At 43.6% G+C, this 11,427-nt stretch overlaps 1 protein-coding gene across 1 annotated transcript in view; it reads left to right on the top strand.

Annotated features, from left to right (window-relative positions):
- Positions 1–4,926: 4,926 nt before the first annotated feature.
- LOC130307998 (cryptic protein-like) overlaps positions 4,927–11,427 on the top strand; it is a 57,108-nt gene continuing 50,607 nt past the window's right edge. The window contains exon 1 of the mRNA XM_056552209.1: positions 4,927–5,054. The gene's annotated coding sequence lies outside the window, so the exon portion shown is untranslated. The remainder of the gene's footprint in view (positions 5,055–11,427) is intronic.

Below are 11,427 nucleotides of genomic sequence, written 5' to 3'. Positions count from 1 at the left end.
GTCCATGCATGCCACACCACATCTTGCAGTTCCACATCCACAATTTAAACCACACCCCTTTTATTTTCTACCCTTTTTGAGCATTGGTCTGGCTTGCAAATCACACCCACTCCCACAAAGCCACGTCTCCTTCTATTTTCGGCTTACAATATCTTCATCACAATTCAGCCGACCTGAAGACGGGATATGAGGATTAGATATGAGGGCGGGATATGAGGTCAGGCTATGAAGACAGGATATGAGGTCTGGATATGAGGTCGGGATATAAGGTAGGTCGGGATATGAGGATGGCATATGATGATGAGATATGAGGTTGGGATATGAGGTTAGAATATGAGCATGTGATTTGAGGACGGGATACGAGGTCGGAATATGAGGAGGGGATTTGGGGTAGGGATATGAAGAGGAGATTTGGGGTTGGGATATGAAGAGGGGATTTGGGGTCACGATATGAGGATGGAATATGAGGACAAAAGCTTCCTCCTTTATTGATTTTCTTCCCCCACAAGGAGAAGGTAGAAAAAACTGCCAGGTACTCAGCTAGTATTATATAAATAAAGGAGAACCAGTTCACAATAAATAACAAAATTAGGAGGTGTCAACCCCCACTATCAATGATAAAATCCAAAAAATTGGAGGTCCACCCACCTCTACTGACTTGCATTCCATGTGTAGTACTGCATCCCAACATGTGTCATCATGGAATATTTTGCTTTATACATGTAGTCTTACTAACCCAGTCTCTGGGGTGATTTTGTTAACTGCACAAAATGCAGATCTAGCCAACACCATAATCTGCAATGTATATCATTTAGTTATTTAAAAAATTAACTCTAAAATTGGGCACCAATGGCACCAACAATGAGACTGCTGCCCAGCAATTAACTTCACATTAAACACAGAAGAAGATTAAAGGAAACACTTCAAAACTTAGGTGGGGGGGTTCAATTGTATAACAACCAGAAAGCCTCAAGATAAAATATATCAGAGTAGAAATCAATACAAGCAATTAATACAAGGACTTTACAAGAATGAACCAAGAACTACAGTACAGACCAAAAGTTTGGAAACACCTTCTCATTCAGAGTTTTCTTTATTTTCATGACTATGAAAATTGTAGATTCACACTGAAGGCCTCAAAACTATGAATTAACACATGTGGAATTATATACATAACAAAAAAGCGTGAAACAACTGAAAATATGTCATATTCTAGGTTCTTCAAAATAGCCACCTTTTGCTTTGATTACTGCTTTGCACACTCTCTCTTGATGAGCTTCAAGAGATTGTCACCTGAAATGGTCTTCAAACAGTCTTGAAGGAGTTCCCAGAGATGCTTAGCACTTGTTGGCCCTTTTGTCTTCACTCTGTGGTCCAGCTAACCCCAAACCATCTTGATTGGGTTCAGGTCTGGTGACTGTGTAGGCCAGGTCATCTGGCGCAGCACCCCATCACTCTCCTTCTCGGTCAAATAGCCCTTACACAGTCTGGAGGTGTGTTTGGGGTCATTGTCCTGTTGAAAAATAAATGATGGTCCAACTAAACGCAAACCGGATGGAATAGCATGCCGCTGCAAGATGCTGTGGTAGACATGCTGGTTCAGTATGCCTTCAATTTTGAATAAATCCCCATCAGTGTCACCAGCAAAGCATCCCACACCATCACACCTCCTCCTCCACACCAGCACACCTGTGAAGTGAAAACCATTTCAGGTGACTACCTCTTGAAGCTCAACAAGAGAATGCCAAGCAGTAATCAAAGCAAAAGGTGGTTACTTTGAAGAACCTAGAATATGACATATTTTCAGCTGTATCACACCTTATACCCCATCTGATTCTACTAATGGGTGAGTACCTTATACCCTATCTGGTTCTTTGTCTTTTTGAAGTATAATGGCACTAGATAACGCCTCCTGTTTTTTTTTTCTCTATATTCAGATCTGCCCCTCAGACCTGCGGTCAGGCAGGGTCTGATAGCCATAATACAGGTGTAAAAATGTGTCTGTGTTATTATCATGTGAATCCGGTAATACAATCAAATTATTGTGACTAGTTTCCATATGAATTGTTTTCAGGTGCAAAAAACATATTTCTATTTCTATTCAAGGTCTATCCTTGAGTATATTGGGGATTTCCAAGCTTTCCATGCAGGAATGATGCCATCAAATTAGCCATGGACCAACAAATTTCCTTTACCTACTCTACATATGTGGTTACTAGATGGGCGAATTTTTTAAAATTTCGCCGATTCGCAGAATTTTGGTTCGATATGCATATATTTGCAGCGAACCGCTATAAAAAATTACTATTTCCAGGCTACAGAGATCCTCAATAGGGGTGTAGAAAACTTTGCCTTGCCGTAACACGCATAGGGAGTGTGCTGGGGAAGTGAAATAATACTGTTATTCAGTAAGACAAGCAGATTACAGGTGTCGCTATTAGAATCACTGCCACAGAACGGCACAATGACAGAGTCTGGATGCACTATGGTTGCTTGCAGTCTTTGAATGGGGAGTGCTTCCTTTAGGATCTCAATTAGCAGACTATGAAACAACTTCTAAACTCTCCCTGCCTGCCTGCAGTGATGCGGGCTTAAGGTCAATGTATTTCCCCTGTGCTGATCTGTATTGTCAGTAATGCTGATTAGTGACCACACAGTGTCTGCTCTCCCTCTAGCCAGAACAAATGCCGGCTTGAGGTGAATGGATTTGCTGCTGTAAAGATCAGTATTGTCAGTAAGGGTGATACGTTCGCACACACAGTCTTTGCTCTCTGAAATGCCAGTCTTCGGCAATGGCTGCTGAATATATAGGGCTGTGATATCACAGGGTTGGCTGGCTGCTCATAGGCTGCATGCCGCCATGTGATTCAGGGTTATCCCATCTTCCCAGACTTCCTTGCCCCATGTCCTCACACGTGTAGCCGCCATTTTAGCCCCCTGTCCCGCACAAAATTTAGTGAATGAAGTGATTCGTTACCATGAAGCGTGAGAAAATTCGGATTTGTTCAGAATTGAATTTTTCATGAAATTCGTAATTAATTCGACTTTGTCATCTTTGATTCTCCCATCTCTAGTTACTTCACTCTGCCAATGGAGAAAGAAGCTGTCTTCTTTAATTTCTCTTAGGTTCAAAAGATCTCTATAGCTCAGAACACCCCAGTGACTTTCCCCAGTTTAAGAAAGAAATGCTGGAAACCTTCAATACAACAAGGAGTTACCAGGGTGTAACAAAGATTGCAAACCATGCCTGAATTATTGGTGAAGGAGATGAACAGATGCAGAAGATACCCTTTAAAGTCAGCTCCTGTTACAATTGTTGCAAATGTAGTGTTAAAAAATAGCATTTTTCCTCAGTCTTGAACAGCCAAGACCCTTAAAGGGGTACTCCACTGGAAAACATTTTTTTTGTAAATCAACTGGTGACAGAAAGTTAAACAGATTTGTAAATTACTTCTATTAAAAAAAATCTAAATCCTTCCAGTACTTATCAGCTGCTGTATGATCCAGAGGAAGTTCTTTTCTTTATGAATTTCCTCTCTGTCTGACCACAGTGCTCTCTGCTGACATCTCTGTCCATTTTAGGAACTGTCCAGAGAAGAAACAAATCCCCATAGCAAACTTATCCTGCTCTAGACAAATCCTGACATGGACAGAGGTGTCAGCAGAGAGAACTGTGGTCAGACAGAAAGGAAATTAAAAAAGAAAAGAACTTCCTGTGGAGGATACAGCAGCTGATAAGTACTGGAAGGATTTAACATTTTTTAATATAAGTACAGTGGTCCCTCAACATACAATGGTAATCCGTTCCAAATGGACCATCGTTTGTTGAAACCATCGCATGTTGAGGGATCCGTGCAATGTAAAGTATAGGACAGTGGTCTCCAACCAGCGGACCTCCAGGTGTTACAAAACTACAGCTCCCAGCATGCCCGGACAGCCAACGGCTGTCTGGGCATGCTGGGAGTTGTAGTTTTGCAACATCTGGAGGTGCGCAGGTTGAAGACCACTGGTATAGGAAGTTGTACTCACCTGTCCCCGTCGCTCCGGACCGTCACCGCTCGTCACCGCTGCCCTCGATGTCGCCCTCCATCACTGTCGCCGTGTCCCCGGGGTGTCCCCACCGCTCCGGCAAGGCCTCTGCTTCGGCGGCATCCTCACTCTCCGTCGCCGCCATCACGTCGCTACGCTTGCCGCTCCTATTGGATGACGGTACGGAGCGCGCAGTGACGTGATGACGACGATGGAGAGTGCCGACGATGGAGGGGATCCCGAGGAGGACGCGCCGGAGCCCTGAGGACAGGTAAGTGATCGTCAGCGGAGCACACGGGGGACCATAAACGGCTATCCAGCGGCAGCTGAAGCAGTCAGCGCTGCCGGATAGCCGTTTATGCGATGGCCCCGACATACAAAAGCATCGTATGTTGATGCTGCCTTCAACATGCGATGGCCTCTGAGAGGCCATCGTATGTTGAAATGATCGTATGTCAGGGCCATCGTAGGTCGAAGAGTCACTGTAATTTACAAATCTGTTTAACTTTCTGGCACCAGTTTATAAAAAAAAAAAAAAAAGTGTTTTCCAGTGGCGTACCCCTTTAAGTAATACATTTTGGGGAATGGAAAAGGAATGTACAGATCAAACTATATACTGTATAATATAATGCTATCAAGAAGTTGCCATGGAAATAACAATGGTAATTTACTAACAGAAGCACTAGAATGCTGGTGGCGACAATAGAGATTGAAGTGTAATGCTACAATGCCATTTATCTCTTCCTAGCAATATCGAGATGACTGTAAGTAGTCCGCTATTTGATACTCTGATGATCCTGTCCCTAGATAGAATTTGATCCCATGCTCATACTAACAGGATGCTATTGATGAAGTGTTTGGCGCTGGAAGCTGGGGAATTAAAATACCAAATCCACAAAAAAACGGAGCACGATGGAGAGAAGCTTGAAATAGTCTTGAAGAATGACTACATTGACTGCTCATGAATGTTTCAGTAATCTACAATGCTAAACATTGCTATTTTTCTCTCAAATTGTCTCTTTCAAGTAAGTCGGCACTCTTTCCCGTTTCTGTGGTTTTGTTTTGAAGCTGCATATGTATGTGCATATTTTACACATAAAATAACTATTGTGTATGCCTGCCTTCAAATGCATTTCATCAGCATAGAAACAAAGCATGTCTGTTGGAAGGCCAGAGATGTGCTGTGGCTGCAGAATGTGTACAGACAAAAAGTTAGAAGCCTCCTAGGAGCCGTCATTTCTAGTGCCAGAGAATAAGGCATTAACCCCTTGTGCACTCATGAATCCGGCTGCTAGCACTGTTAATGTTCTGGTCAGTATTCATGTAGGGAATCTTCCTGCTTCTGTAGACATCATTTTAATTGGGATTGAGCCAAACTTGTGAGAAATGTTATGCCTATCACTCTGAAATATGTCTTCTGTATAAAGTCATGTACGCTGGAAATGTCAAAGATAAATGGGGTTTGGGCATCCACACCAAAATATCACATACAATATATAAAGAAGCAGCCTTTTCGTTTTCTCCTTATGATAATTTTAAACAAACGTTATCAATTTTTCTATGCATATAAAATATAAGCAGCAAGCTGAAATTTGCCCAAAGGGGGACATGGGGAATCCCCGTATAAGCCCCTGAGCTAGAATTGTCCCCTTATTTGTCTATTTTAAACAGAAACATAGAGGGAGATTTATCAATGGATTTAGAGGTTTTTTCTTTTTGCTTACAAAAGTCGCACAAAAAGTCGCACATGCGCCTAAGCATTTTTTGTGTGACTTTTGTGGGAAAGCACAATCAGCCCTATCTAAGCAATTTTCAAATTTCACTTTGCAGTGGTTAAGAGTTTATCATGTGCGACAGTCGCACATAGGCAAAAAAAAAGTTGCAAACCCCCTTTAACCTGTACAGGACCCCGGGCTTACTGGTACGTCCTGACACCCTGGGTCTTAACCCCTTAAGGACCGGGGGGTTTTCCGTTTTTGCATTTTCGTTTTTTGCTCCTTGCCTTTAAAAAATCATAACTCTTTCAAATTTGCACCTAAAATCCATATGATGGCTTATTTTTTGTGCCACCAAATCTACTTTGTAATGACGTCAGTAATTTTGCCCAAAAATCTATGGTGAAACGGAAAAAAAATCATTGTGCGACAAAATTGAAAAAAAATATGCCGTTTTGTAACTTTTGGGGGCTTCCGTTTCTACGTAGTACATTTTTCGGTAAAAATGACACCTTATCTTTATTCTGTAGGTCCATACGATTAAAATGATACCCTACTTATATAGGTTTGATTTTGTCGGACTTCTGGAAAAAATCATAACTACAAGCAGGAAAATTAATTAATTAATTAATTAATTAATTGTCATCTTCTGACCCCTATAACTTTTATTTTTCCGTGTATGGGGCGGTATGAGGGCTCATTTTTTAACGGTACCATTTTTGCATTGATAGGACTTATTGATCGCTTTTTATTCATTTTTAAATGATATAAAAAGTGACCAAAAATGCACTATTTTGGACTTTGGAATTGACCGGGCGGTTTAATTAATGATATATTTTTATAAGTTGGATATTTCCGCACGCGGTGATACCATATATGTTTATTTTTATTTTTATTTACACAGTGTTTTTTTTTTTTATTGGAAAAGGGGGGTGATTCAAACTTTTAATAGGGAAGGAGTTAAATGATCTTTTTTATTTTTTTTTTCACTTTTTTTTGCAGTGTTATAGCTCCCATAGGGACCTATAACACTGCACACACTGATCATTGTTATCCCATAGGGACCTATAACACTGCACACACTGATCTTCATCATTGATCACTGGTTTCTCATAGGAAACCAGTGATCGACGATTCTGCCGCATGACTGCTCATGCCTGGATCTCAGGCACTGAGCAGTCATTCGGCGATCAGACAGCGAGGAGGCAGGTAGGGGCCCTCCCGCTGTCATGTAAGCTGTTCGGGATGCCGCGATTAGCCGCGGCTATCCCGAACAGCCCGACTGAGCTAGCCGGCAACTTTCACTTTTAGCCGCTCTGAGCGCGCGGCTAAAGGGTTAATAGCGCGCGGCGCCGCGATCGGTCGGCAGGCCCCCGCGCAAATGCCCAGGGGGGTCATCAGACCCCCCCATTTCGGCGATTGGCGCAAATCGCAAGTGAATTCACACTTGCGATCTGCGCCTATTCCGGGTCATTCGGGTCTATGGTGACCCGGAATATAAGGGGGATGGCGGTTGTCCAAGACACCTACAATCCCCCTGAAGGGATAGGAGTGAGGTGGCAGGGGTGCCACCCCTCCTATCCCTGCTATTGGTCGTCAAAAGCGACGACCAATAGCAGATCGGGGGCGGCAGGGTTAACTTTTGTTCTCCCCATTCTGCCCAACCACAATAGACGGGGCAGGACAGGGAAACCGACAGGGACCGGGCGCCGAAGTCCACTTACCCACTGGCTGAAGCTGAGGGGCGCGAACGGCTGCGGTGATCGGCGCGGGCGGCATGTCGTGTGGCAGAAGAGGACGGCTTCCTGGATCGTACGGAAGCCGGTGAGTTGCCTAGCAACATCGGGAGGGCTAGAGTTTGAGACCACTATACAGTGGTTTCTACACTGTAGCCCTCCAGATGTTGCAAAACTACAACTCTCAGCATGCCCAGACAGCTGTTTGGGCATGCTGGGAGTTGTAGTTTTGCAATAGCTGGAGGTGTACAGTTTAGAGACCACTGCACAGTGATCTCTATACTGCCCTCTAGATCTTGCCAAACTACAACTCCTAGCATGCCCACACAGCTGTTTTTTGTCTGGGCATGCTCGGATTTGTAGTTTTGCAACATCTGGAGGGCCACAGTTTGGAGATCACTGTGCACTGGTCTTTAACTGTAGTCCTCCAGATGTTGCAAAACTGCAAATCCCAACATGCCTAAACAGCAAACAGCTGTCTCGGCATGCTGGGAGTTGTAGTTGCGTACCTCCAGCTGTTGCATAACTACATCTCCCAGCATGCCCTTCGGCAATCAGTACATGATGGGAGTTGTAGTTTTGCAATAGCTATAGGCACACTGGTTTGAAAATATTGAGTTAGGTAACAGAACCTAACTGAAGGTTTTCCAACCAGTGTGCCTCCAGCTGTTGCAAAAGTACAACTCCCAGCATGCACGGTCTGTCAGTGCATGCTGGGAGTTGTAGTTTTGAAACAGCTGGAGATTATCCCCCCCATGTGAAAGTACAGGGTACGCTCACACAGGCAGGCTTACAGTAAGATTCCTGCTTCAAGTATGAGCTGCGTCAAATTTTTCGCCGCAGCGCAAATTTCTAGCGGGAAGCTCACTGTAAACCTCTGTCAGTGCGAATGTACCCTACGTTTCCAAAACGGAGCCTCCAGCTGTTGCAAAACAACAACTCCCAGCATTTTCGGACAGCCACTGACTGTCCAGGCATGCTGGGAGTTTAGCAACAGCTGGAGGCACCCTGTTTGGGAATCACAGGCGTAGAATACCCCTATGTCCACTGCTATGCATTCCCTAATGTGCATGGCGCTCTCACTTCGGAGCCCTGTCGTATTTCAAGGAAACTGTTTAGGGCCACATATGGGGTATTTCCATACTCGGGAGAAATTGCACCCCAAATTTTGGGGGTCTTTTTTTCCTTTTACCCATTATGAAAAGGAAAAGTTGGGGGCTACACCAGCCTTTTAGTGTACAAAAAAAAAAAAATGTAACACTAATATGCTGGTGTTGCCCCATACTTTTTACTTTCACAAGTGTTAAAAGGGAAAAAAAAAACACCAAAATTTGTAACGCAATTTCTCCTGAGTACGGAAATAACCCATATGTGGACGTAAAATGCTCTGCGGACGCACAACAAGGTGATTGGTGATTTGCACAGCAGTGGCTGATTTTACAGCGGTTCTGACATAAACGCAAAAAAATAAATACCCACATGTGAACCCATTTTGGAAACTACACCCCTCACGGAACGTAACAAGGGGTATAGTGCGCCTGAACACCCCACAGGTGTTTAATGGAAATTCTTCAAAGTTGGATGGAAAAATGAAAAAAAAATGTTTTCACTGAAATGCTGGTGTTACCCTAAATGTTTCATTTTCACAAGGGAAAATTGGAAAAAAAGCCCCCCAAAATTTGTAACCCCATTTCTTCTGAGTAAGAACATACCCCAAATGTGGATGTAAAGTGCTCTGCTTGCGCACTACAATGCTCAGAAGAGAAGGAGCACCATTGGAAATTTGAAGAGAAAAATTGTCCAGAATTGAAGGCCACGTGTGTTTACAAAGCCCCCATTGTACAAGAACAATGGACCTCCCCCCCACATGTGACCCCATTTTGGAAACTACACCCCTCATGTAATGTAATAAGGGGTAGAGTGAGCATTTACGCCCCACAGGTGTCAGACAGATTTTTGGAACAGTGGTCCGTGAAAATTAAAATTTTTTATTTTCATTTGCACAGCCCACTGTTCCAAAGATCTGTCAAACGCCAGTGGGGTGTAAATACTCACTGCATTAAATTCTGTGAGGGGTGTAGTTTCCAAAATGGGGTAACATGTGGGGGTGATCCACTGTTCTGGCATCAAGGGGGGCTTTGCAAACGCACATGGCCCCCGACTTCTATTCCAACGAAATTCTGTCTCCAAAAGCTCAATGGCGCTCCTCTTGTGAGCATTGTAGTTCGCCCGCAGAGCACTTGACGTCCACACATTGGGTATTTCCATATTCAGAAGAAATGGGGTTACACATTTTGGGGGTCATTTTCTCCTACTACCCCTTGAAAAATGTAAAATTTGGGGAAAAATCTGCATTTTAGTGAAACATTTTTTTTTTCATTTACACATCCGACTTTAACAAAAAGTCGGCAAACACCTGTGGGGTGTTAAGGCTCACTGTACCCCTTATTGCGTTCCTTGAGGGGTATAGTTTCCAGAATAGTGTGCTATGTTTTTTTTTTTTTTTTTGCTCTTCTGGCACCATAGGGGCTTCCTTAATGGGACATGCCCTCCAAAAACCATTTCAGCAAAATATGACCGGGTCCTACAGTGAAAATTGGCTGGGTCCTTAAGGGGTTAAAAGTCTTGCTTTAGACAGCATTTTGTAAAAGTTGCACAAAGAGTCGCAACTGCTACTTTTTGTACCACTTTTTGCGAAGTTCCGCTCCCCAGCCACCCCCCATTTATTTACCATCTGCCTACATCTACATCCCGCCTGCTAGCTGTTGCAACTACAACTCCTAGCATGTCCTCTCTGTAAGGGCATGCTGGGAGTTTTAGTTGCAACAGTTAGTGGGCAGGTGGGAGATGCCGGCGGGTGGCCAGGGAGCCATTTAACACCATGGCGCCTCCAGCTGTTGCTAAACTACAACTCCTACAATCACAGGAGATTTCAGCTGGTGCTTAACTGGAAGCTCGTTGTTGTTAAATTACAACTCCCATCATTTCTAGACAGCCAGTCTGGAAATGATGGGGGATGTAGTTTGGCAACAGCTTTTTGTTTACTATTAATACTATTAATACATTATGCTTATGTTTGATTTAAAAAAATGATATTCCAAAGTGGTTTATTTATTTATAATTTTTTTTTGCTTATGTGAGCCAAATTTATCAACACCCTGTGATCTATATATATAAAACTCAACGTGTGTGTGTATGTATGTATGTATGTGGGTATGTTCCAGCATCACGTCCAAACGGCTAAAGATATTAACATGAAACTTGGCACACATGTTACTTATATGTCAACAACAAACATAGGATAGGTGATTTAACCCTTACTCGCCCCCATTCGCCAGGGGTGGGGTTTATGTTTAAAGTCCCATACAAGTCAATGGGAAATATATGTTACTGCATAACTTCCAAACGGCTTGAGATATTTCGATAATACTTGGTCACATGTTACTTATATGTCCACTTAAAATATAGGATAGTTAATTTAACCCTTAACTACCCCCATTTGTGAGGGTCGGGGTTTTTCTTTAAAGTCCCATGCAAATCAATGGGAAATATATGTTCCCACATAACTTCCGTACGGCTGGAGATATTTCAATAACTGGTACACATATTACGGGTCGGGATAGGAGGTCGACATAGGAGGTCGGGATAGGAGGACCGGGATAGGAGGACCGGGATAGGAGGACCGGGATAGGAGGACCGGGATAGGAGGACGGGACAGGAGGACGGGACAGGAGGTCGGGACAGGAGGTCGGGACAGGAGGTCGGGATAGGAGGATGGGATAGGAGGTTGAGATATGAGGTCGTGATAGGAGGATGGGATAGGAGGTCGAGATAGGAGGACGGGATAGGAGGTCATGATAGGAGGTCATCATAGGAGGACAGGATAGGAGGACGGGATAGGAGGTCAGGATAGGAGGTCAGGATAGGAGGTCAGGATAGATGGACTG

Source organism: Hyla sarda, chromosome 1 (genome assembly GCF_029499605.1).
Source record: "Hyla sarda isolate aHylSar1 chromosome 1, aHylSar1.hap1, whole genome shotgun sequence".
NCBI classification, from domain to species: domain Eukaryota; kingdom Metazoa; phylum Chordata; class Amphibia; order Anura; family Hylidae; genus Hyla; species Hyla sarda.
Note: the sequence above shows the minus strand (reverse complement) of the source record. Positions and strands in the feature narration are given on the sequence as shown.